General features: G+C 39.5%; 1 long non-coding RNA gene and 1 other non-coding gene across 2 annotated transcripts; one reads left to right on the forward strand and one right to left on the reverse strand.

The window, feature by feature from the left end:
- Positions 1–9,845: 9,845 nt before the first annotated feature.
- On the reverse strand, positions 9,846–9,918 carry TRNAV-AAC. The gene has a single exon. It is a non-coding gene; the product is annotated as a tRNA-Val (tRNA).
- A 3,340-nt stretch (positions 9,919–13,258) lies between these two features.
- On the forward strand, positions 13,259–23,058 carry LOC109365655. The gene is made up of 4 exons (XR_002111367.1): positions 13,259–13,778; positions 21,325–21,471; positions 21,943–22,085; positions 22,267–23,058. It is a non-coding gene; the product is annotated as an uncharacterized LOC109365655 (long non-coding RNA).
- Positions 23,059–24,418: the final 1,360 nt, after the last annotated feature.

A 24,418-nucleotide genomic window follows, 5' to 3' on the forward strand; every position in this document is an offset into this window, starting at 1 on the left:
CCTGAATACATCATACATTTGGGTCTTCCTTCGTATCTGAACTTAGGTGTTAGTCTGACATTATGCTACATACCACCTGTAGTGCTGCTGCTAATGATGATTTGGAAATCCAGGTTACTATAACTGCTGCAAAAAGAGGCACTGAAAGGTTAAAAAAAAAAAAATAGGAAGGAGGAAAAGAAGGGTGGAGATTATTCTTGCATTTTACAACCATTCATATACTTTTCTTCAAATTACCAAATGCTGCTAGCAGAAAGGGAAAGAATAATATATTAATGGTGAGTGTTAGGTAAATTGAGAAAATAGACCTTGATGAATTTAGCTGACATTTAGAAGATTTCAAAACATCACAGAAATAAAACTGGAACGAGTTTCAGTAAGGATTTGGGAAGAGACACAGTAAGCCATCCTTGCTAGAACCTACCTGGAGGAGAGAAATTTGGGTGAATTTCTGTAGGTTTCCAAGAAAGATTTCATGATACGATCTTCAGTTACAATGAATGGAGATTCACTGACAGAAGAGGTTACTTATTGTCATGGAAGTATAGGTAAAAGCTGCATGTCTAAGAAAGCATAAAGCCATGCATTGCAAGAATCTCACAGTAATGGACCACTTTCTGCCTTTGAAACTAAGCATTCCCCTTTGCAGCATTATCCTTAAATAGATCTACTCAGAAGTTACTTCTTGGTGGTTATTTTTGCCTGAATTATTATTATGAACTTCCTGGAGAGTTTAAAATATACTTTTGGTTCACCTCTCCTGCTAGCACATTTTCTATCTGTTTCTAATTGATGGACATCTTTATGTTTTATTGTAATTTTATATCAAAAGTGCCTTTTGCTTCTTACACAAAAATTACTTGTGATTCCTTCTGTGGCGTGTTACTAACCAAACCTTTCATCTGAAACTGCTTATTTTGTTCTCATTTATAATACGTTTGATTTGTGATCATGATGCCTAATTATGTTATTTTCTGGCATTTCCCACGATACTTGAATAGAGGTAACATTTTCAACATATTTCGTCAAGCTCATTTATTTTCATCATAAAGATATTCAAGATAATCAGAGTAGGAGTTAACATGTGAACATTTATCTGCAGTAACTGACCTTTTATTTTACTCATTCTTTTATGTCTCTTATGTAGTTTTCAATATCTAAGTGGTCATCATCTCATTCCACAGTGGCCTTGAATCAATGTAAAGCAATTTTGGAAAAATACACCTTCAAAAACTCCCACACCATAGCAAATAATTGACTATTTTTGTAATTTCTCACTCCATATGAGAAATTAATCACAATAAACTTTTAATCTATGATGTTCTCTTTCCCAGATATAATTGAAAATAAGAAATATGCAAAAATGTGCAGTCTGGTTATCCTCCTCCTGTTCCTTCATATAAAGCCCTGTTTTAATGTATGCATTCTGTGACCTTGAGTGGCCTGGAAACTGTTTATGGATTTATGTGAGGAAAATCTATGACTAAACTAAACTCAAATTCCTCAGATCTTGGTAGTACAGGAACGCAGCACTTCTGTTCCCACCTTGAATGTATGTCTCTGGAACCATTTCTATCTGAGCTGGAGAAATCTCTCATTGTGTTTAGCTTTTCCCCACCTTAAATATGTCTACTCTGAGGTTATTTTTACATTGCCAATTTTAGAATGAGGAAATTAAGAAAGCTAAGTAATGCTGATTCTGTCTCAGATTATGTACAATTTGTACCCTGAACTTTCAAGAGGAGCATTTGGCATAAAATCTTACTTTGGAAATTGTATTCTGTAATATTAAATGTATGGAAAATCAAAGTGAACAGCTCTTTAATAACAAGAAAGTTTAAAATGAGAGGTGGTGGACATCTGAGGTCAGGAAGAATGAGGCTCTGAGCACCCTGATTGAGCTGTAGGTGTCCCTGTTCATGGCAGAGGGGTTGGACTAGATGGCCTTTAAGGGTCCCTTCTTACTCAAATGATTCTGTGGTTCTGTAATTAAAGGAGAAAATCGTAATGTACATAATGATGTGTCACGTGTTAAATTCAAGGCTTCTGAGTGAGATAAACAATATAGAGCACTGTTTGAAAGTAGAAGCAATGGCATGATATAAACAAAGCTTTTAGCTGCGGGAAGATGTTTTAGTCTTTTAAACATTCCTGCCAAAAGAATGAGAGAGAAAGCATACAAACATTCTGTATAGAAGAATACTTGGTGTGCCAGTAGGTGGAAGTAGATGTTATAGCAAGCCTTTTCTCTGCAATGCAGCTGTCAATGTCAAAGAAGCAACAATAGGGAAATTTACACCAGACCTTAACCAAAGTCCTCCACAATCTCTGGGGTTTGGTAATGAACTCTGAATTTCCAGTTTATAAGTAAATGAAAGACTTTCAAAATGCGGGCCAGAATAATGAAAACCTCTCTCCTATCAGGTAAGAGATCAGTTTCTATGTTTTATCTGGTGAGTTTTGAGTCTTCAAAAAAAGGCAGAGTTTTGAAAGGAAATCGTGTTTATATTCAGATGAAAAACTATACCAAGATGCAGAAAACGTGACTTTGAATCTCCTTTGGGAAGACAAACAAGTAGATTTATGTGTGTCACAAACTAGATAAACAGTCTCAGTGTCTGACTACAGAAACAACCCCCCCTTTTCCTTCCAGAATTCCGCTTTCATGGCCATCACCACAAGTTTTATGGAATCCAGGTGGTAGATATTTCCAGAGCATCCTGTTATGTTTTATTTCTCATCTTGGAAAAGAAAAAGACATTTAGCTCACCATTATTGTGTCTTCAATTTTTATGTAATAGCTCATCAGAGCTGGTCACCTAAGGCTCCTCTAACGTTCAGTAGACCAAAACAGATGAATCACATGAAGTAGACACAAATATTAAAGTAGACAAACAAAGCATGTCAGATGAAGTACTCCCTGTAAATAGCTATTTCTCTCCATTAGCATGTGAGAGACTTTCATGTTTCTACGTCACACGCAGCCATTTACTTTATAGATGCCTACAGCTGGCTATGGACAAACCCCATCCCTAGTTCCGGTATTCTACACAGATAAAAGCCTGATGTAGTCATTTTTGCTTCATTCTTCCAGAGTTGCCACAAGCAGAATTTCAGGCAATGGGTCCTGCCTCAAAATCTGACAGATTAGATTAGATTGCACAAAATTAGATGACTTTCCTGGATCATAAATTTTCAATGAAGTAAATGGCCTCTTTTCACATCTGGCAGGAAACTTTCAGCAGATGCTGTTCAGGCATCTCCTGACCTTGAACTTCTATGTACAGAGAAGCCAAATGCAGAGAGCTGAGAGTAAGATGGCCGATCAATCAGAACATGTGAAAAAGCGCTGCTAAGAGGAATAAACTGGGAACCTTGATCCAAAAAGCAGTGAAACTCACTGAAGATCTCCACTTTGACCTCATTTAGTTCTGGGACTGTTATTAGATGAGCTGACAGCTCTGATTGCCTTTCTACCTCTGCTGATTTTCTGCAATGATATTTTCTCATTTTTCCATTTAATATTAATTCAGGCTGCAAAGCAATTCTGTTAGATGCATTTTGTTCTGTCCTTTTTGGTAGAATAGTGTTTGATATAAATTGAATATTCTGTTTGATGTAGGCAACAAAAAGATCTGTGACCCTATAATCAAAGAAGTTCAGCATACATAAGGCTTCATACAAGACTTCCTAGAATGTGAGCAGGAAATGGTTTGTTATTGCCGTTGTTTCCATTAGAGCAGCCTTCACAGATTCTGTTCTGCAGAACCTCATCAGTTCATTAGCTTAATCCTTGAGGTCTTTAAAAATATTCAGATGTGCCCATTTACTTTTGCAGCATCAGCAAGGGATTGCTGCTTGTACAATTAAAACTTAACAGTCCAACTGTGTCAGTCTGGTTCCAACATAATTCCATAGTAAATCAAAGTCATCAGCAAAAGCAATTTTAGCTCTGACTATGCGTCTCTCACTGCCATGCTTCATTAGTTACAGTACCAGCATTCACAGAAAATGTGTATGCAGCATAAATATGGGGAAGAATGGAACTTATATTCGGCAGCATGGCTCGGAACTACGTGAAACTTCACATTTAGAATAATTAATGTCAGAAATGGTCAGACAACACCCCTGCAAGCTGTCTTAGCTTAGCAGTTCATTCATCAGCCACATTCTGTACAACAAAGATCTTCTCCATCCATTTTGGTTTATATATTTCAAATCAACAGCAAGGGAAGGAAGATAAACCATATGAACAATTCACAGAAGATGTAAAAAAAATTCTACCAGGACCTTGGTAGCTTTACACCTTGGTAGATTTCTCTCTGTCACTACATTTCCTAAAACTGTGTATCTGCTTTTCTGATGTACTCACAACAGTAAATCATTGAAACTTCTACTGATGCAGTGCACACTGTGTAGTTACTCCTTTTTCCCTCCAATTTTGTCCTGCCTTTGCCAATTCAGAAACACCTTCAATTCCTTTGTTTTTCATCCTCACAAGCCATTTGTGCTTTCATGTCAGTCTCAGCTCTTCAGGAACCCGTATCAGAAACCAAAAGCTTTCATCGTTGCTTAGTCGAGATGTGGAGCCACCAGAACAGCACTCAAGGCCTCACACTGTATCAAGAGAGGCAGATAGAGCAGTCTTCCATTTGTGGCCCTTAACAAATGATTTTACTTAAGAGTAAAGTAATTCTACAAAAGCTTCTTGCTTATCCTCAGAGAATGCCTATTGGAAAAAAGTTTTACTGAAAAATTCCAGAGAAGCTCTAGCTTCAATTTTCTTTGAAGTTTGCTTCATTAAATACGATTTAAGTCTAGTGTTACATTTCATGTGGCATCCTGACTCAGTTTGTAGCTGTGTATGTAGGCTTACACACACTGTGTTGCAGAAGGTTCGCTACAGGCCTTCCTTGCGGGTGGGATAGCACATTTTTGTCATTAACTGCAGTTAAATGATGGGACATTTTACAAACTTTCTGTTCCTTGTCCTAAGTCCAAGCAGCTACTGGAAGGCTGAACTCTGATTTACTGGTAAAGGCATGAAAACAGCCTGGAGAGGGCTTTCATCTTATCTCCTGCTCCCCTTGGAGGTGCTGCTTTTCCCGTTGGATGCATGAACAATCAGTTGAAGAGCTGTGGAAAAGCTCTCACTCACTTTAAGCTTTCCACTTCTTCTAGAGGAATCATGTTGCAGAAATAAATTATACCCTTTGGATTAAAAATATGGAAACATTGAAGCAATTCTTTCCTGAAGGGAAACCCACAAGCATTTGCCAATTCTGCACACAAAAAGGAAGAAAACACAAGTAGGTACTGTTCTGTGTATTCTTATGTATAACAAATACAATTATTCTTTGAAACCTGTAAAAGGCATTGCTTGGTTTGGGTCTGATACTGGAGCTTCCCTTGTTTACTTTAATCTTGCAGAAAAAATGTTCTTGCATTTAGAGGAATTATAATGTGGGCCACTTCTTAAGTCTTTAAGAGAAGTTAAGATGAAGGAAAAATCCAACAACTTTAACAACTATTTTATTTTCCAGCATTTTTTCAATGGTCCTTCCCAAAGAGTTGGTCAATAAACCTCAAAAAAATCTTACTCTGATTTTATGAAAGTGCCATAAAATCCATACGACTTTTGCAAAACCAGTGCTAAATGGAGGTAAAGAAACTGACCCTTTGCTACCAGCTCTATAGATCAACCAGTATAAGAAGGGGTCCAGGTGCCACTAGCAACATTGTTTTACCTATACTAAAGATAAGGAGAATTTAACAGTGGATAAATAGAGGGTATTTTTTTTTTCTCATTCCAGTTACAGTATTTTCAAAGCAATTTTTCAATCACCATTTCTATGTATGAGGTGCAATTTGTATGTAACAGCTTTTGGCCTGAAGAACGCTAACAGGGCCAGACTGCTGATGATCTGGAATAACAGAGAAGAAATGATGAGAAATAAAAGTAAAGCAGAAAGGAGAGAGGTATGAGATGGGCACACCAGGATTATAAAGCTGCATTTGTGTTCTGAAACCTTGACAATGGGCACTTTTCTGATTCTATCTCACTTGTCTGTAAAGGATGTGGGGCTTTATGTTAACCAATTCTAAATATCTTTTAAAAAATGCCCTGATGGGCAGTCTGAGAACAGAAGAGAACCTATTATATCTGGTATTTCTGTGCAGAGTCAGAAATTTGTAAAATTCTGTTGTGTGTTATTAGCCTGTATATTACGTACTGATAGGTAGCCTGTCCCTTGAAGAGCTCTCTAGATAACCTCAAAAAGATAGAATGGAATGGAATGGAATGGAATGGAATGGAATGGAATGGAGTGGAATGGAATGGAGTGGAATGGTTTGGGTTGGAAGGGACCTTTACAAAAATCTAGTTCCAATCCCCTGCTATAGGCTGGGACACCTCCCACAAGACCAGATTGCTCAAAGCTCCATCCAGCCTGGCCTTGAATGCTTCCAGGGAAGGTGCATCCACAGCCTCACTGGGCAACCTGTTCCAGTGTCTCATCACCCTCACTGTAAAGAACTCCATCCTAATATCTAGTCTAAATCTACCCTCTTGATATCCTCGAGATCTGTTTGAAACCCTTTTCCCCACCACTTTTTTTTCAGAGCTATGACAAGAGCAACTAGATGAGGGGCTGGAGAGCATCCACAGGGAAACTCTGGCAGAAGCAGGAATTCTGTGCTCTGGCGTTACCCTTCAGAGGAATCTCCATTAAGCTCACAGTTAATCCCCAGATAAATTACATTGAGTCTAGCTATATCCTTCTGAATATACAATAGAGTAGAAATCATTTCGGTCAAGTTAGACCAATTAAATTGACTGAAATAAGCTAAAATTCTTGAACAAATAAATATGGACAGTATCTTGTCTCTAACTTCAGTGAACATAGCTGAAAAGATTTCTAAAAAAGGAAGGCCAGTCTCCAGTAGGTGTTGCAAAGCAAAATTAATTACTTTATTAGCTGCTTACTAGAAAATACTTACAAATATTTCATTTATAATGAGATTCTTATGCAGACTTCACGGCTGTGCCTTGAACCAGGAAATATTAATGTAGGTGTGATGTTTCTTAATTTCTGAAACCCTTGGGGATCCTTAATAGGATACAAAAATCTCCTGTGTTTGAACAAAATACAGAAATGGTTTTAAATGCGAGATTGTTTGGAGACCGGTTTAGTATGGCTACTGTGGCATTCATGAATAGCAAAGAATAAAGATGGTTTCCTAAATCAAACACAGTACTTAGATATCCACATTTTTACCCCAATGGAACAAACAAGTGAAGAACTTTTTTTTTTAATGTAGATTCATGTGTCAAAAATGCTACTAAACTGTGACAATACATCTGAAGAGAAAAAAATACACACTTTTCAGGGGCAAAAAGTGAATAATCACAGCATATATATTCCTGAGTGCACTCAGCTCAAACCTGAATCTTAATATAGTTGGTAGAAATGTCACCTTGTCAAATGGAGAGGCAATAGCTGAAGGCAAGGTGGGATATTATAACTGAGTATAATTTTCAATTCCAAGCTATGATAGTGTAAGTAGAAAAAATAATTTGAAATATTTATTGATTAAATGAATAACCTTCCATTGCAGAAAAGATGAATTTTGTGGAATAGTAACCAATGATAGATACACGTAGTTATTTGCTGGTATATGTCATTTTTATTTGCAGAACTTCATGAAAGTGTGTGAGGCACTTTCACTTCAAGCAAGCAGACTATAAAAGAAATAGACCTCATTTTTCTCTCTGGAAATCAACATCCTTTCAGATCCTTTCAGTATCTAAAGGGGGGCTATAAGAAAGAAAAGGACGGACTCTTTAGCAGAGCCAGTTGCGACAGGACGTGGGAAAATGGTTTCAAACTAAAAGAGAAGAGATTTAGATTGAACATAAGAGTTTTTTACAGTAAGGGAGGCGAGGCAGTGGCACAGGTTGCCTGGAGAGGTGGTGGATGCTCTGTTGCTGGAGATATCCAAGGTCAGGCTGGTTGGGTCTCTAAGCACCCTGACTGAGCTGTAGGTGTCCCTGTTCATGGCAGGGGAGTTGGACAAGATGGGTCCCTCCCAACCGAAACCATTCTACAATTCTGGGATAATTTAAAAGCACATACAACTTTGAACACTTTTTTTTTTTTTCCTGTGGCTAATATTGGTGTTTCTTTGTTCGACAGACCAGAAAAATGGTTTTTGATAGCTCCAATATTGAAAGTCTATACAGTATATTGAAAGTTCTATCTTGAAAAAGAAAACATAGCTTTATGTGAGGGTAACACTTATTTGATAGAAATTCTCTTGTTAAGTGAATGCTTGAGAAATCCATCGGAGAATGTAGAAATCTTTTGAAAGATTGACATTTGAAAAAACAACAAAAGATATTTCCTCTGAACGGGCTGAGAATGAGTTCGGCAATGGCTTGCTTGCAAAAATCCATGGAGACAAAATCAGGCTGTGGATATAGGAAAGAAGCAAACAACAAACACATTTAAAAACCACTGCGATTCATACGATCAACAGATAACCAAGGAAGCAAGGATGTAACAAAAGCAAGAAAAGAAAAAGAACATTACAGAGAAAGCTTGAAATATACAAAAGAAAACATCTAATTTCCTTCCTCACACTGAATTTAGGTACTGCGTTTGCGTAGCAGTTCTGACTTCAAGTTTAGCTTTAAGCTATGTATATTTCTATAGAAATCAAGAAGATTCTGAGAAACTGTGTGCTGGCTATGGCTGCTAGGAGACGAGTGAAAATCTTTTTGCCTGCAACATCCAAGAAATACACATCAGCTCTACAATTAGGTCATAAAATACTGTTGGTTTTCTTGTTAGTTTTCTTTTGCATGTATCACGTAATGCGTGTTTCAGTCCTTTTCATACTGATATATGGAACTTCGTTTTGCAAAATAATTTCAGGGTAATAGTAATTATACCCAGAACCTTTGCAAGGACAATCTGGTAAGCACACTTTTTCATGTAATCTTGGTTGTTGATAGAAATTTTGTTTGAGAGAAAGAGATGCAGCTTCTGCCACTCGCCTCTCTCAAGCTGGATCGGGAAATGCTAAGTGAGGGGGTGCGTTGTCATAGAGCTGTCAGAGCAGAAAAGCTAAATGGCCTCATGCAGATCAAAATATGCTGATAAACCAATAGGAGCAACTTGTTGCTGAATTACAGGAAAGGAGACTATACACTAATGCAAAGTATTTATTGTAATAGCTTGGAAACACTTTAACTGTCAATATACACGATTTATTAAATTATTAGCATAGATAGAACAACTGTATCTAAATCTCCCATTACCAAAGATAAACACACACTAGTGTTTTATTTCAAAGATTAGATTCCTTCAGCTGCTGATACATCCATTTATGTACCCTAAAGGCAATGTACTAAATAAGGTAACATAGCAGATTGCCACATTTACTATGCTTTCATCAGTGTTTAAAAGCACTTGGAGGAAGCACAATGACTCAAGAAAGGGTAAGGCTTAGGTATATTTTCTTGTTGAATTATTGCAAAGAAATATCTGCAGTATTTGCAGTTTTTATTCTGTTTCTTTCTTGCACTTTCCAGACCTTCCATTTCAAAAAGCCCACCTTCCAGTCCCTGCTGGCCAGCCCCCCCCCGCTGATGCATCGGAGAAGACGGTTGGGCTTCTGGTCTGCAAGCGCGCACTGTTGTTTGTCGTGTGCATCTTGTAACGTGGGCAATTGGAGGTCGTTTTCGGGCGGTGTGGTGTGCAAGTTGGTCTCCGCGCGTTTCCACGCAGGTAGGAGCGCGCAGGCCGAAAGCAGGCGGCGTTGGAGTTGAAGGGCAAAAAGAATGTTTCCGCCTGGTTTCGAACCAGGGACCTTTCGCGTGTTAGGCGAACGTGATAACCACTACACTACGGAAACGCCCTGTGCCGCGGTGCTGCCTCAGCCCCGCCCCCAAGTTGCTCGGAGGGCTTCAATCCACGAAAACGCCTCAGGGGCAGCGGCCCTCTTGGGAGGCTGCACGCGGGCCACGAACGGTGCTTCCCTCACTTCTCTTCACACGGGAGCTTCAAAAGATGCACTGCCTCCTCCTGCCTCACTCTCACTAAGCTTTCACTCCAACTTCATACTTTTCTTCTAAAATCATTCGTCATCTGCCTCCACATGGGCACGGAGCCGTTCACTGGAACTCTCTGGCTGCCACCTTAACCGATTTAATCCATTTGGTTGTGGGTTGGTGATAGGCAAGTGCTGTGCCAGCTCGGGTGTCAGCCATTCAGAGACCTTCCAGACACCTGGTGGCCAGCAGAGCCAGAAAGCATTTACCTCCTGGTGCCTGTAAGCTGCTGTGCCTGGCTGTCCTTCTGCACAATGCTCCCAAGATCCACGGTGGGGTTTCATAAGGAAAGCATTTTGTGTTTCAGCACTCTTTGGTGTGAATCAAAGTGCAGCAAGCAGGGATGACTGGGAGATTTGGGATGACTGGGAGATTCGCTTCAATATCACTTTTTATCTGATCTAATGCATTCACGCAGATGCATCCTCAAATTTTCACGTTCTGGGTCCAAAAAGCAGGCAGAATGGTTTAAACTCTTCAAAATCAAAACTCAGGCTGGAAAAACGATGTGGCTTTTCCTCCTGATTTAGAGCTATTGAAATCTGAAGCTTTATTTCCACAAGAAAATCCTCTCCTCTAGCTAGCTCTGTCCTGGTCTGACAGCTGTGTGCACAGGGACAATTCATGCAAGAATCTTAACCCACGACAGCAAGTTTCACTCAAGACATTTCAAATGCCTTTTTTTTTTTTTTTTTGAGGTTGACTCATCCGCTCTGCTTTGAAGTCTTTCATCTGTGTTCAAAATGAAAACCTCCGCTGGCACTTAAAATCTTTGGAGATAGGATGAACAGTAAAGCATTAATTTACACTGTTAATTGGTGTATAAATTAAACCATGTTCTCTCGAGATTAGATGCTTCCAAAGTAAGATTTTTATGAGGAAAGTTCTACTGGCAGTGCTGCAGCAATGTGCTTGTCCCTGCGATGCAAGGCTTGGAAGCTGAAATGAAGCAAAATCAGCAAAGTGAGATTCAGAGAGGAGGGGAAAGGGGTAGCAGAAAGCAGGGATTAGCTTATTACAAGTAACTTCGTTCCTGATTAAAAAATTTTCCTGCAGCACAGAGACAGTGAGTTTGCATCAGAAAGCGCATTTCCTGATGAGTTAATTATTTGTCAGAGCTGTGAGAATTTGCAGTGGGAGGTTGTGCCCTCATCGACCCCATCTCCACATCCCAGCCCAGACGGCATGGCTCGCTGTGCTAATGCTAGCAAATACTGCAACAAAAGGGCTCATACCTTATCTACCCTGGTACTGAAGGGTAGGATTTAGTCATGTGACTGTGTGCTTTTTCAATGTATAGTGCTGGAGGGAATTCTTAATTTGTTGACACATTCATTATTTAGGAAATATTCTGGAAAAAAGAAACAAACTATAAAGAAAGGGAAATCTTATTCTGGTGTATCACCAATTTTTGTGGGCTACTCTGCAGTATAGGTACTGAAGTCAACCATGTCCCCCAAATAGAGAAAGATGTTTCCTCATGGTTCATCTCCTGTCCCTTGAAGGTTGTGATGAACAAAAATTGCCAGCCCTAACTAGTGACTCCCTCAGCTCTGTCTTCATGCCTTCTTGCCATGATGAGAAAGCACTAGAATAAATGGAGTTTACCCACCAATGGCTGTGATCCTTTCTATGGACTTGTCTGCCTGCTGAACTAACCCATTTCTCTGAAGGCAGGAGCTGCCAGTGGCTGACTAACACGATGCTCATACTGAAAAATTCTCCCCAGAGAAAATACCAACTCATAGGAAGCAGTTTAATCTGTGGAAATACAGTCCTTTTGTCAAAGTATTGGAAAGAGACAGGTAGGTTTTCTCTGAAGACAACCTGATCTTCAGGCAGCCTACTAAGGACTAGTGGATGTTATAATGGGTAGATTGCCTCAAGGGCTAAAATTTCGCACATTTTTGAGTTTTCATTCTTAATTTACTTCCTGGAGACTCACATAGATACAAATACTTTCCAAACTTGAAAACTTAAGCAAAATAGAGTTGCACTTCATAGCCCAGTTCTCACAGTAGCTTCTTTGAGATGTATATGTAGTAAGCAGAAACTAATATGTGATCATACTTAATTTGTATCCTTGAGAATAGCTCTCCTTTTCCAAACTGATCCATTGTAAATAATTATTCTATAGAAGCAGTTTAATGCTGGAGTTACCTAACTCCACAGAAACAGTGGAGTATGCTGTGAGCCTAAACATTTGTAGAGGAAAGTGCACAGGGATTCATACACTATTTGAAGGGGAGTAATTTCTAATTTCTAATGCAGCACCATTAATCAGACTGCACAGAGGCAGGGAAGATGGCAAATGCCTGCGGTGGTTCTTTTAAGAATTTTCATATTTACATCAAAGTCAGAATACAAAGTGCTTCCAAACTTGTAATTGCACAGTTAGGAATAAAAATGGAGCTATGGACTTCACCATTCCTTAGCAGCTCGTTCATTGCCCCATAACCAATAGGACTCTTCCCTTTCTGTCTTACCAAATCTTAACCCTAACTCTGTATCTTGAGAGTGGCCAGGTCCAACATACAGCCCCATCTCTGGCCCTCACCAAAAACTGATCAAAATTGAAAGCTTTCAGCAGAATCCCCCCTCCCTTAGTAGCCCATTCACAGCCCCATCACATCTGGGTTATTTTGTATTCTGTCTTGCACAACACTTACCTAACACTAACTCTAGAGAATGGTCTGGTCAAAGGTTAAAATTCATACTGAGCTGTATGTATTCCTAGTGAATTCTTTTGTACCACCTTAAATAATGAGTGTGAGAAACGTCTGATGTAAACTGATAAAATAGAGGGAGAAAAGGAATCAAACTAAAAAGGGTAACTAAATAACATTTACTCTATAAATGTCTCTCAAGAGCTTGCAACCCTGATTCTGGGCAGCACTTTTGAAAATGCTTTATTTGACATCTCACTTGAAAAGTCAAAACGAAGAAGAATTATTTTGGTCTGTCTTTCTAACCTTTGCACACCTATTGTACCTTGAGAATTGCAAGATCTAAGGTCAAACTGAGTTTATAGAGTATATTTCTTACAATCTTGTCACGTAAAGACTCAGTTAAAACAACAGACAAATGACCAAGGTAAAACAGCTCAATGACCCGGTTTTTCTCTTGGTAGTGTGCAAGGCATCTGATGTTTAAATGAGAACCATGCTACCCCAGAAATCTCTAATCTTCTCCCCAGTGCATCGGCTCTATTGACTGCCCTGCAGCACAGACACATAATTTAAGCAGCATCAGAGATAGAACTAGAGCAGGTGTTGCATTTTGATAGAGGGAAGTTCCTGACCCTTCAATGATGATTTGTGATTTCTCAGAGGGAGGAGAAAAGTTTGCCCTATTCCTCCCTCCACTTCCCTGTCTGTGAAGTGTTTTGTCATTAAATGAAAAATCATAAAATGACAGACTCATATAGGTTGGTGTATGGGAACCATTAAATTATGGCCTGAACCAGTGATTGAGCACCTGATGAGGGGCATAACCAGCCCTGGGAGCACAGGTGCTAGGAATTCATCTATGTGCCCAGAAGGGGTGGGTCCTGGGTCCACCTCTCTCTAACTTCATTCAAGAGCTGGCAGCCAAAGGGGAACCAGTTCTACTTAGAAATTGCCTCCTGGGGGAGTTTTCAGCAAGCCCTCATCTTTGGAAGGGGGTAAGCTATTGCTTCTTCATTACTGGATTGTAACTACTGCCTTTCATGGGTGATCTGAAAGTGGTTAAAGGCAACTATATCAACTGCTTCCTATCCTTACAGTTGGAAAGACCTTTAAGTTCCTCATGTCCAACCAACTGCATAACCCTGGAAGTCCATAGCGAAATCATGTTCTTAAGTGCCCTGTCCACAGCTCTAATCCTGTTTTGATTTCATAAAATAGTCAAAGTTTTCTGTACCTGGAAATGAATGTTTCCAGCCCTTTTGGATTTTTTCCAGCCCTTCTCTTGGCTTTGATAAGTTTTTGATTTTTACACTAAGTAGGGAGCCTGTCTTATGAAAACAGTAGCAAAGGACATCCAGTACTTCACTGGAAAATGAGTGACAGCAGCTCTGTCATGTTCTAAGGCAGCCGAGAATTGAGTCCTAGCAAGAAGTGACTTACAGATGACTTTGTCTTGTTTGGGAAGCTGTGAGCAAGAAACCACAAGAGAGGGCACTGCTATAAGCAGAGGACTGCAAGGTGATGTGTGCTTTTGGTTCCTTAACTGAGTGCTTCCTGTGCAGTCTAAGGAATTCAGTACGCCTCACAAGAAGGAGAGTGATTCCTATGCTGCTCCCATTTGAAAGTTTTACTGACATCAGGCTGGGAATAAAGCTTCATTTCTTTCCCTTTGTGCTGCTCAGTCATCCCGAGTGTTTTTCTGATCGAAGTGTCTTCAAGAGCCATTGAGGGACTCTGCAGCCATTTTATGTAGAAGAGCTTGAAGAGAGCAAGCTGTTTCTCTCCAATAAAGTTTCCCCAATCCCTATACATGAGTGCTTATTCTGTGTTCATAGCGGTTGTCTTTCAGAAAGAGTTATCTGGTGGGACTGTTAAAATAAAGGTAAGAGATTTTAAAGATCCCTGAGATGGCACTTTGTCCTTCTGCTCTTGTTGTCTCAAATGTGTTTGTTTTGTTTCTCCCACTTAGTGCAAGCTTTGCATTACAGTGTATTTAGTGTTATGCTGTATTTCTACACACTAAGTGCTAGAGGCAAGTTCGGACCGAAGGTGCTCTTAGCAACAGTGTGTGTGTCAGCTCTGTGCCTTGGTTGTATTTTTGCTGTGCTTGCTGCATTACAAGTAGTGCCCCTGCAGTCTCAGTGCAATCTGGTGGTCTTCTATTTCTGACCATGTGAGAAATGCCACGTACTGAGGAGAAGGTGCTGTTCTTTCTGAGACAGCTGCATTGCAGTGGCTCCTGGAGTCAGCAAGTCCTGGATGGAAGGGACGCCAGGTTAGAGTGGTCCTGTGGTAAATAAGATGATGTAAGAACAAAGCATAATTCAGTGGCTACAGCTGGGGAATCCCGAAAAATACTTAATGTTGGATAGCTTTAGCTGAACCATGCGGAGCTGCAGGGCTCTGCCAGGAATCACTACCACAGCAAGTTCCATGGGTGATGCAGACAGACCTATAAATTTGATATTAGACAGATAGCTTATTTCATAGCATGTTGCTATGTAGCAATTAATAATGTATCTTTTAAACTTCCATTCAAGGATGGCTGTATACAGCATTTGTTTTGGCTTGCCATCTAATGATGATTTGCATTTCCATCAACTACTTATTTCTCCAAATACACTTCTCCAATACGTCATTAAGAAGGCAGTGCAGATGGAAATAAAATACTATGTTAAAAAATTTCTTTTTATCTGTACTGTCCTTCCCCAGTCTCATTTACAGAGCTTGTCTTGTAATCCTTCCACACCTTATAGTACAAGAAGACCTCATGACACTTGATAAACGACAATAAAATCAGGTGGAGGATTTTGACTAGCAAAATGATCAGTCACTCTTTGTCTGAAGCATGGTAATGAAATACATGCAGGACTTTGTGTTTGTTTGTTTGTTTGTTTTTTTGAGGGCAAAGTAAGCATTAATGCTGTAAATCAAGCTCTCAACTGTTTTCTTCTTGACACTTTCCAGTAGCGTCAAACTGGGATTTAACACTAATATGACAAGAGCAAGCGAGCTTAACAAATTAGATTCTTGGCCTCTCACAAAAAAAGACCCTATTTACGTTGTAAGAATTAGAGTTTATTTATGGTATAATCTTGACTGGATACTTGCTCCTAATATTTAAATATATATATGGAAAAAGACTAATGCTGCCAGATGACTCCACTGCATATGATTTGTGTTGATAAATACACAGCAAGTTCCATAGAGGAAACAAAAGCAACATTTAGATTTTCAATTGGATCATATTGTCATGTTATTATGTTCACTTCTGTTCCTCTTCATGAAGTTGGTAAGGACTCATCAAATCTGCCAGGAAAAATGAGCCTCAGGTATCTTCTATTCAATGCACGTGTTCTATCTGAAGTATTGTATCACACACCAAATATTGAATTTGCAATGCTGAACATAATTTGCTAGAAATTGTATAGTTCCTAAATTAGTTTGTAATGGTGCAGTTTTATCTACTACAATCCACTTTCCTGGATTGATTTGATGTGTGCATTTATGGAAGACTGAACCTTCAGGCATTTGTTTTGCCTGAAGGGGGAATCATCTGTCTACTTTCATTGAGCTACTGTATTGATGTGGATTTATAGGAGACTTTTTTCAAAAAATCACAATGTATGTAGTGTGAAAATCTCACGTATGCTTGGGAGAGAAAATAAGAATTGATCCGTACGTCTACGATTTAATTGTCATTGGAAATCAAGAGCAAATACAAAATGTCCTTCTGCTAAAGGAGTTTGTAAGGTATAATTGTTACACCATATTTATTTTTAACCTGTTGGCCAATTTCAATCAGATTTGACAAAACAGTATAGGTGTATCAAACACATTTGTTGAAGACAGGCAGCAAGCTGCTGGGTTATTACTAGCCGTGGAGAGTGAAAGTCTTATAATCTTTTGCTTTGTTAGATGTTGAAGAATCTTTGTAGAAAATATGTAGGAAATCAAAGCTGATTACTTGATGTGTGACAGAATGGTCTTTGAAGTAAAGCTTCAAGTCACTGATTTTTATTTTTTTTAATATTATTGATAATAAAGACTTAAAGATCCTGAAGTCAAAGCGAGTTTTTCAGGAAAGATTATGAAAGGAGTGTCTCAAGCACTGAACTTCAGAAGCTATTGAAAACAAAGAAAATGGTGAGAGTAGGAATCGGAGAAGGAAATATTAAAAAAAAAAAAAAAAATACAATGTGGTCAGGTAGTCAAGGACTGAGTTCCAGTTGTTTGAGACAACTGACAAATACCAGTGTGTCAATCTATTGTTTATTTTTGTCTGTAACTCTTATAAGTATTTAAAAGCACGTTTTGTTTTTTCTTCCTGTGACCCAACTCTTGCAAAGAATTTCAGATGGATGTCAGTGCCTATGGAAACCCTCGTTAAATATTCTATCATTCTTCTAATTCATTAAGGGCATGTCATCTATTCAGAGTTGTTGCATGTAATTTTGGAGTCTCCAGATATTGGTATGCAGGTACTCTGTAGCCTGAGTGTGTATTCAGTGTACAAGTTCACTTTTGAAGAGGGGAGAGCCATTTCTCCCAAAAGGGTGCATCATTTCTGCTGAGATGTTGTTTGTGGTACAGCAAGTTGACTTGGACACCTTTCTGAGCTTTGAGTAGACAAGGGGCAGGAGGTGGCTGCAGAGCTGTGCTACAGCAGAGATGTATTTCTTCAGGATGTGGCCAGACATGCCCAACACTATGGCTTCCAGCTTCCACCTCAAATGTCTGTAGCTCTGTGTCCATATCCTTGGTAGGCACCAACTTTGCCACCTGTGCCTTGAAGATTGCTCTCATACCTCTACTGAATGCTCACCAGCTCAGGCTGCCCAGAGTCCCATCCAACCTGGCTTTGAGCACCTCCAGAGATGGGGCACCGCAGCTTCTCTGGGCAGCTGCACCAGCGCCTCACCGCCCTCTGAGAAAAGAATTTCCATCTAATAGCTAACCTAATTTTCCCTTCTTTTACTTTAAAACCATTGATCACCAATATTGTTTGTGTGAATTATGTGAGCGCTGTGTGTAGAAAAATCTCCATTTGCTAAAATGTCTATAAAGTGAGTCTAAATATACATGTAAATTAATTATGGCAAATGCTTTAGTTGTATTTTGTAACGTGGCTTGCTTTTGCTTATACTTAATTGATTTTTGTTGCTAGAATATTTAACTTTTATCTAGCTTCTGATGTTAAACTTCCATGTACAGATCTGAAATTGCATTACAAAAGCAGGCAAGTATCATTATTTCTGTTTCACTGAAAATTAATAAAACTCAGCAGGAAGGACTGAATTTATTTAGCATGGCCAGATGAGACGTCTTTTGAGAACTAGATAGCCAGATAATGATTGAAGACTGGGTAACAATAAATGCTCTTTCACCTCTTTTTTTTTTTTTGTTAAAAATTTCCAACAAATAAAGAAATAGGCACAGATTAAATATAATATAATCACAGCCTGATAGGAGATTAATGGTAGAGCTGTGCTGGAAGACACCAGGACAGCAGCATGACTCCGGTGTAGTTAAAAGCAGCTTTGTTGTTCTCTTCCATAGGTAAAGCATTGTGCCAATTTCTCAGATCCTGTTCTCTTAGGACTTTCCATCCAGCTGCTCAGGAAGTGTGTGGATGTGGCACTGAGGGACATGGTTTGTGAGCAAGGGGGTGATCAGTTGACTGGATGACTTAAGAGGTCTTTTCCAACCCTTATGATTCTGTGAATAAATGTTGTTGTAGTGTTGTGGGTCATTATCGAAAGCATTCTACTGCCATTGTAGGCTGCATGTTCCTTTTCAAGTATTTCCCTTTTCCTCTACTTTTTCTTGTTTCTTTTTCTTCCTTGTCCTTCTGCCTGTACTTTTATTTGGTCAAGAGGTACAAAAGGAATCCACGCTGTCTCAAAGCTCACATTGTCACTTTTTCATTTGAAACTTAAGGAAAAAATTACACAGCTTTCACTAAATACAGACAAATAGATTGGTGTTTAATAGGTTTCTAAATGCATCCTGGTCTCAGGCAGCAATAGCATCCTCCACATTCTGCTATTTATATGTAAGTATCTGTCTGTCTGCTGAAGGGATGTGGGAGGGTGATGAATCTACAGGAAAGCCTTTCATTTACTATTGCCTTATTTAAACTGGGTGGATTAATTTTCTGTACTGCTGAGAAGCAGGTTAATAGGTCCTCCTATTTAAATCCAAGAACAAAGTGAGTTTTGCATGCAAAGATTAGTTAATTTATGTTATAAGGAATCTTTTCCTTTTTTTTAATTTTAAGTGATTGCCAACTATGTTCAACAACACACTTTCAATAAAAATCACACAGCAATGTGAAGGCTTTATTTAGAATTTTGTTACTGTTTGAGCATGCTTTTCTCTAGATTGATCACTGACTTTTTTCTATTTGAAAATATTAATTATAATAGAAACACTTCTGTATCTTTTTTTTTGTGATTAAATGGTGTGTGAACACCAATCAATTATGACAAAACTATGAAAATCCTATGGCTACAGCTCAGGAAGTCTTTCTTCCCTGCAGGAAACTAAGGTGTAATTGGAGGGGAAATCCCAGTGAGACCATTGAGATGACACACAGAGCTATGCGTTACAATGATTTAGTTGGCAATTCTACCAAAGAAGCCCCCAGATCTCTTTTGAAATGACAGATGTTTTTAAGAAAATGCTGATTTTTCAGCAAATAGAAAATCTTAATATGCTTTATGAGTGCTTTCAGTGAAAAGCAAGTCCTGGATTTGCAGCTATCACCCTTCCTCTCGCCCTACGTAACAAGGAAATTATATTTCACTTATTTCCAGCATCAGCTGCTCTCTGTCAAACTGAATCCTACCAAAGAAAAGTGGAAAAAATTTTTGCAATACTTATTGCTCCCTATTTATGCTCAACCATTTAATTAATATATGATTAATATAGATCATGTGCTGTTTCCATGAATGAACAGGTGACATTTTAAAGGGCTAAATTAGCAGATAAAAAGCTGGAGGCTGAGAGAGGATGAAATGCTAAGAGATCTGTGTTGCACGTGTTGTGGCATACTTCCATTGCAGAGTCAGATGAGAACTTTGTGTCACCCACATTAGTGCATGCACACATGCTGCACTTAGGCTGGGGCAATCCCAGTATTCATACAAAATGGGAGAAGAACCCCTTGAGGGCAGCCCTGTGGGAAGGGGGGTCCTGGTGGATGGAAAACTGGATGTGAGCCAGCAGTGTGCGCTTGCAGCCTGGAAAGCCATCTATATCCTGGGCTCATGGGAGGTGATTGTCCACCTCTACTCAGCTCTTGTGAGGGCCCATCTGGAATAGTGTATCCATGCCTGGGGCCCCCAGTACAAGAAAGACAGGGAGCTCTTGGAACGAGTCAAGAGGAGGGCCACTAAGGTTATCAAAGGGCTGGAGCACCTCTCCTATGAAGAAAGGTTGAGGGAATGGGCTTGTTTAGCTTGGAGAAGAGAAGGCTCTAGGGAGACCTCACTGTGATCTTCTAGTACTTGAAAGGAGTGTATAAGCAGGAGGGGGTACGACTGTTTACAAGAGTTGATAGTGATAGGACGAGAGGGAATAGTTTTAAACTAAGGGGAGGTTTAGGTTGGTTATTAGGAGGAATTTTTTTCACACAGAGGGTGTTGAAGCACTGGAATAGGTTGCCCAAGGAGGTTGTGGATGCCCCGTCCCTGGAGACATTCAGGGCCAGGCTGGATGTGGCTCTGGGCAGCCTGGGCTGGCGGTTGGTGACCCTGCACATAGCAGGGGGGTTGAAACTAGATGATCATTGTGGTCCTTTTCAATCCCGGCCATTCTATGATTAGCTCCCCTCCACAAGACCAGGCAACTCCTCCAGACCATAACTTGGTGGCTGTGGTTTGTTCTTTCCCGCTGGTGATTACAGAACGTGATACAATCTGAATTATTTCAGAGCAACTTAATTATTTCATGTTTGAATACCCCAAAAAACTCCTTTGTTGGATTGCTTTCATTTTCATGTGATATTGTGATTATGTATGTTTAGAAGGTATTTTAATGAGGAGATTTTTACTGGTAAGCCTTCTTTCATTGCTGAAACGTGGGTTCCACTGTGTAACTGAAAGATCACTTTTTAATTCGAGTAAGTAGTTCACAACAATATTTTCTGGTTTTACACCAGTTCTACTTTTGTGATTTTAATGATTTCTACTCTGTGAGATACTGGGCAAAGGTAATCGGGAACCAGGCCCCATATGTTTGCAAGCTTGGTGGTAGTCATGTGACCTCTTCCTGAGCACCAGAGATGCTGTATCTGCAAAAAGAAGGAGGCTGCAACACCAGCCAAATCAGCAGCCGGTGTGCTGACTGTGACAGCATGGCAGTAAGGAGGAGCCAGGAACCAGCAGCAGACACTCCATAGGGGCATGAGCCAAGTCACTAAGCTAGAGTGATAAAGAAGAGTTTCCTGATCTTGTTTTCTATGTAGTCCATCAGTAGTTCTACTTTGCTTGCTTGTGTCTGAGCGGATGATCCCAAGCTCTTGGCTTTCACTTGTAGATGCTGATGGCCCATGAACACCTCTTTGACCTAGTCTCCTGCAGAAAGTAAACTAAGAGTCCCCTCTGCCCTGCAACGATGTCTCAAAAGATTTTAGTTAAATGAAAAAGAAAAAATGGGAGGAAAAAAAAAAAGCAGCGTAATTCAGTAAGTATTGCAAAGGTGCTTGGAGCGTGCTATCAGAAGTTTTACACAATAAAATCTTTTCATGGTGACCTGCATGCTACTTTAGTTGTTCTAATCTGTCCTATAAATAAACATCCAATTCCACTGATGTTCTATTTATGTATTCTATAAAATCAAAATTAAGAACATTCAAAAATATAAAAGAAAGCTTTTGATTTTCTTGCTCCTTGTACACAGTCACCCAAGAAAACTGTTAAGAACCAGAAAATGAGTTCATTGAAGGAAACATAAATATCTTTCTTTTAAGAAACACATTTTAATGAGTTAAGTCTGTTAGAAATATTTTATTGCAGGGAAGACACAGATCAGCTTTTGGAATTGTTTTCCAAATTAGATGTGGTAGCTGCTACAACTTTCACTAGCTACAAAACAGCAGCAAGATAAGAAGTGCTTACAGGCACAATGCTGACATGTTTATTTTGTGCTGCACAGATTGATTCAAAGGTTAAGGAGGGAGAAGAGACATCTGTCATTCTGATGGCAGAACATAACCTTTCATATTCCTGTGGTGATGCTCTAATGAAATTTATCAAAGAGACTTTTCACTGACCTAAAAGCTGCCAAGAACACAAAAGGTATGTAATAAAATCCTATGGCCCAAACTGAGAAATGCATGCTTTAGTGTGCTAATTCAACTTGCTGATTCAACTTTGTTATGCCAGCTACTTTCTTTCACTCCTTCCATGCCATAACCATGAATGTCTCCCTTTTTTTTTTTTTTTTTCCTCTTTTCCCTGCGCTTTCCCTGCTGAACAGGTGCCACACAGCATCCCTTTGGTGAATCTGGGTTCTCTATCCAGGCAATGTCACCTCCCAACCACTTGCCCGCCTCCAGCATACTGGTCTTTTGGAGATGGGATGGGAGACAAAGTTTTGACCACTGGGATTGGAGGTAAAACCTTATGGCATGTCATCTCATTGAATTGATGTGCCCCTTGATGCAAAATGTGTCTTGCCAACCCGAGTGAGACACAGCAGCCCCTAGCACTGTTTTTGGGACTTGACCTGTGCCTATCAAGTCTCTGTTCAGCACTGTCAGAAAAGCAGGGGAAGGAGAATCTCCATGTTGGTGGACTCTATGGTCGAGGCAGGAACCCAGCTGAAGTCTTGACACCCAAGAATCCAACACACAGCTTTTCCTTTCCTGAGGGACTTCAGACCTCAGCTGAGCCATCAGCTGTTCTTATGGACATTTGAGGGGGCATGGAGCAGGGGAAGCTCTACTTGTGCTTGAAGCTGTACTTTCTAGGAATGGTTGGACATCTGTGGACCAATGGAAAATAGTGAATTCATTCCTTATTATTTGTGGTTTACGCTGCTTTTACTTTCCCAATTAAACCATCACAGTCATGATTGTTGCAGTGCTTGTGTGATTCCTACTCTTCAGGAGAGGAGGAGGAGTGAGACTCTGGGTGGGTATTGGCTAGGGTGAACCCACAACAGATAAGTTATAATTCTTCCTTGCCACGCAGTGTTTGTACAATTTCATGTAATTTGAAGGAACATGAAACTATGTCAAAAATAATGCTTACATTTATTTAACCATTTACCTTTTGTGAACCAGAGCTTAAAACCATCCTGAAGGATTGTGGCATTAGGCCATATGGTTCTTCACTGGGCCCACACCTCTCACAAACTCTTTGCACATATTTCAGGATGATGTGGTGCACTGTTGTAGAAAGTAAAATGCGCCTAGAGAGGTAGCTTGAGAGAATTGGAGCAGAATGGCTCACACTGAGGGCAGTTTGCGAAGGCATAGTGTGAAAGCATGATCACACTCGCTGAAGATGTGAAATTTACTGTCACACTTGAGAGAAAGAAGTTACTGAAAATGAGACGCTTTCAGCAAATGCATTTAACAGAGCAGAATTTGTACTCCTTTTCTGATAAATTTCTGATAAAGAAGCTGGAGTATAGAGGAAGTGATATTAAAAGCTATCAGGTTAGTGAGAGGTAGAGCAATGAATAGAAAAGCCGTTGTGATGTTCTTTCCTCCTGCACTTATCATGAGCTCTGTCACTCCTTTCACTCGCATGTCCTGATCATCAGCACATACCTTATCCCAGTATACACACTTTTAAAGAGGAAAATACATACATTCGTGTCACCAAGATATGTTGCCTTTCTGACAGAAAATGCTTAGCTTTACTCCTTTTTTCCTCCGTATCCTGTCCTTTGTACAGGGCAATAATGCTAAATAATATTTTATACATTACTTCTTCCTCTGCTGCCTGAATTCTGTGCTTTTGAGTGAATTGTGAATGGCAAGAATGAGTTTTGCCAGTATCCCATGTTGAATATGCTCAAGTTTATTCAATTTATATATATAAAAAATCTTGATTAATAATATATATAGTCCAAAATGAAAGATAAAAGTGGGTAGGGAGGAAGGAGAACACTGCCCTCAACGTTTTGATTTTATGGCTGTGAAACAGTAAATGTGTTATGTGACATCTGCAGGATTTGAATAGCACCTTATCCATTTATAATATTTGCAGGATTTGCTGCAGACTGGGAGACACATTCTGTTTGCAAGCTGACAAAGTCTGTTCTACATTCTGCTCCCAGCTACGTGACCAGGTAACCTAAGAGTATTCGGAGGCACTTGGCAGCTGTACTGTGTTTACAAATAAGGGCCTTGGTGGGGCTTATCTGCCTTCTGCAGGATCTTTTTCTTTGACAGCCAAAGGCATGATGCTAGTGAGATTGTTTGAATGGCATAAATGCTCTTAATGTAGAAACTAATGTGCCAAAATGCATATTAATACAGCTTCTGGCGAGATCTTCTATGAAGGCAGTTTCTGCCTTGTGTTTCAACTCTTGTAGGAATTTCTCTGTAAGATTAAAGAGATACAAATAGTGCACTTACTGGGAAGATGTGAATTTGCATTTTTTTTTTTTTTTTTAC

Source organism: Meleagris gallopavo, chromosome 1 (genome assembly GCF_000146605.3).
Source record: "Meleagris gallopavo isolate NT-WF06-2002-E0010 breed Aviagen turkey brand Nicholas breeding stock chromosome 1, Turkey_5.1, whole genome shotgun sequence".
In the NCBI taxonomy this organism is placed as follows: Eukaryota; Metazoa; Chordata; class Aves; order Galliformes; family Phasianidae; genus Meleagris; species Meleagris gallopavo.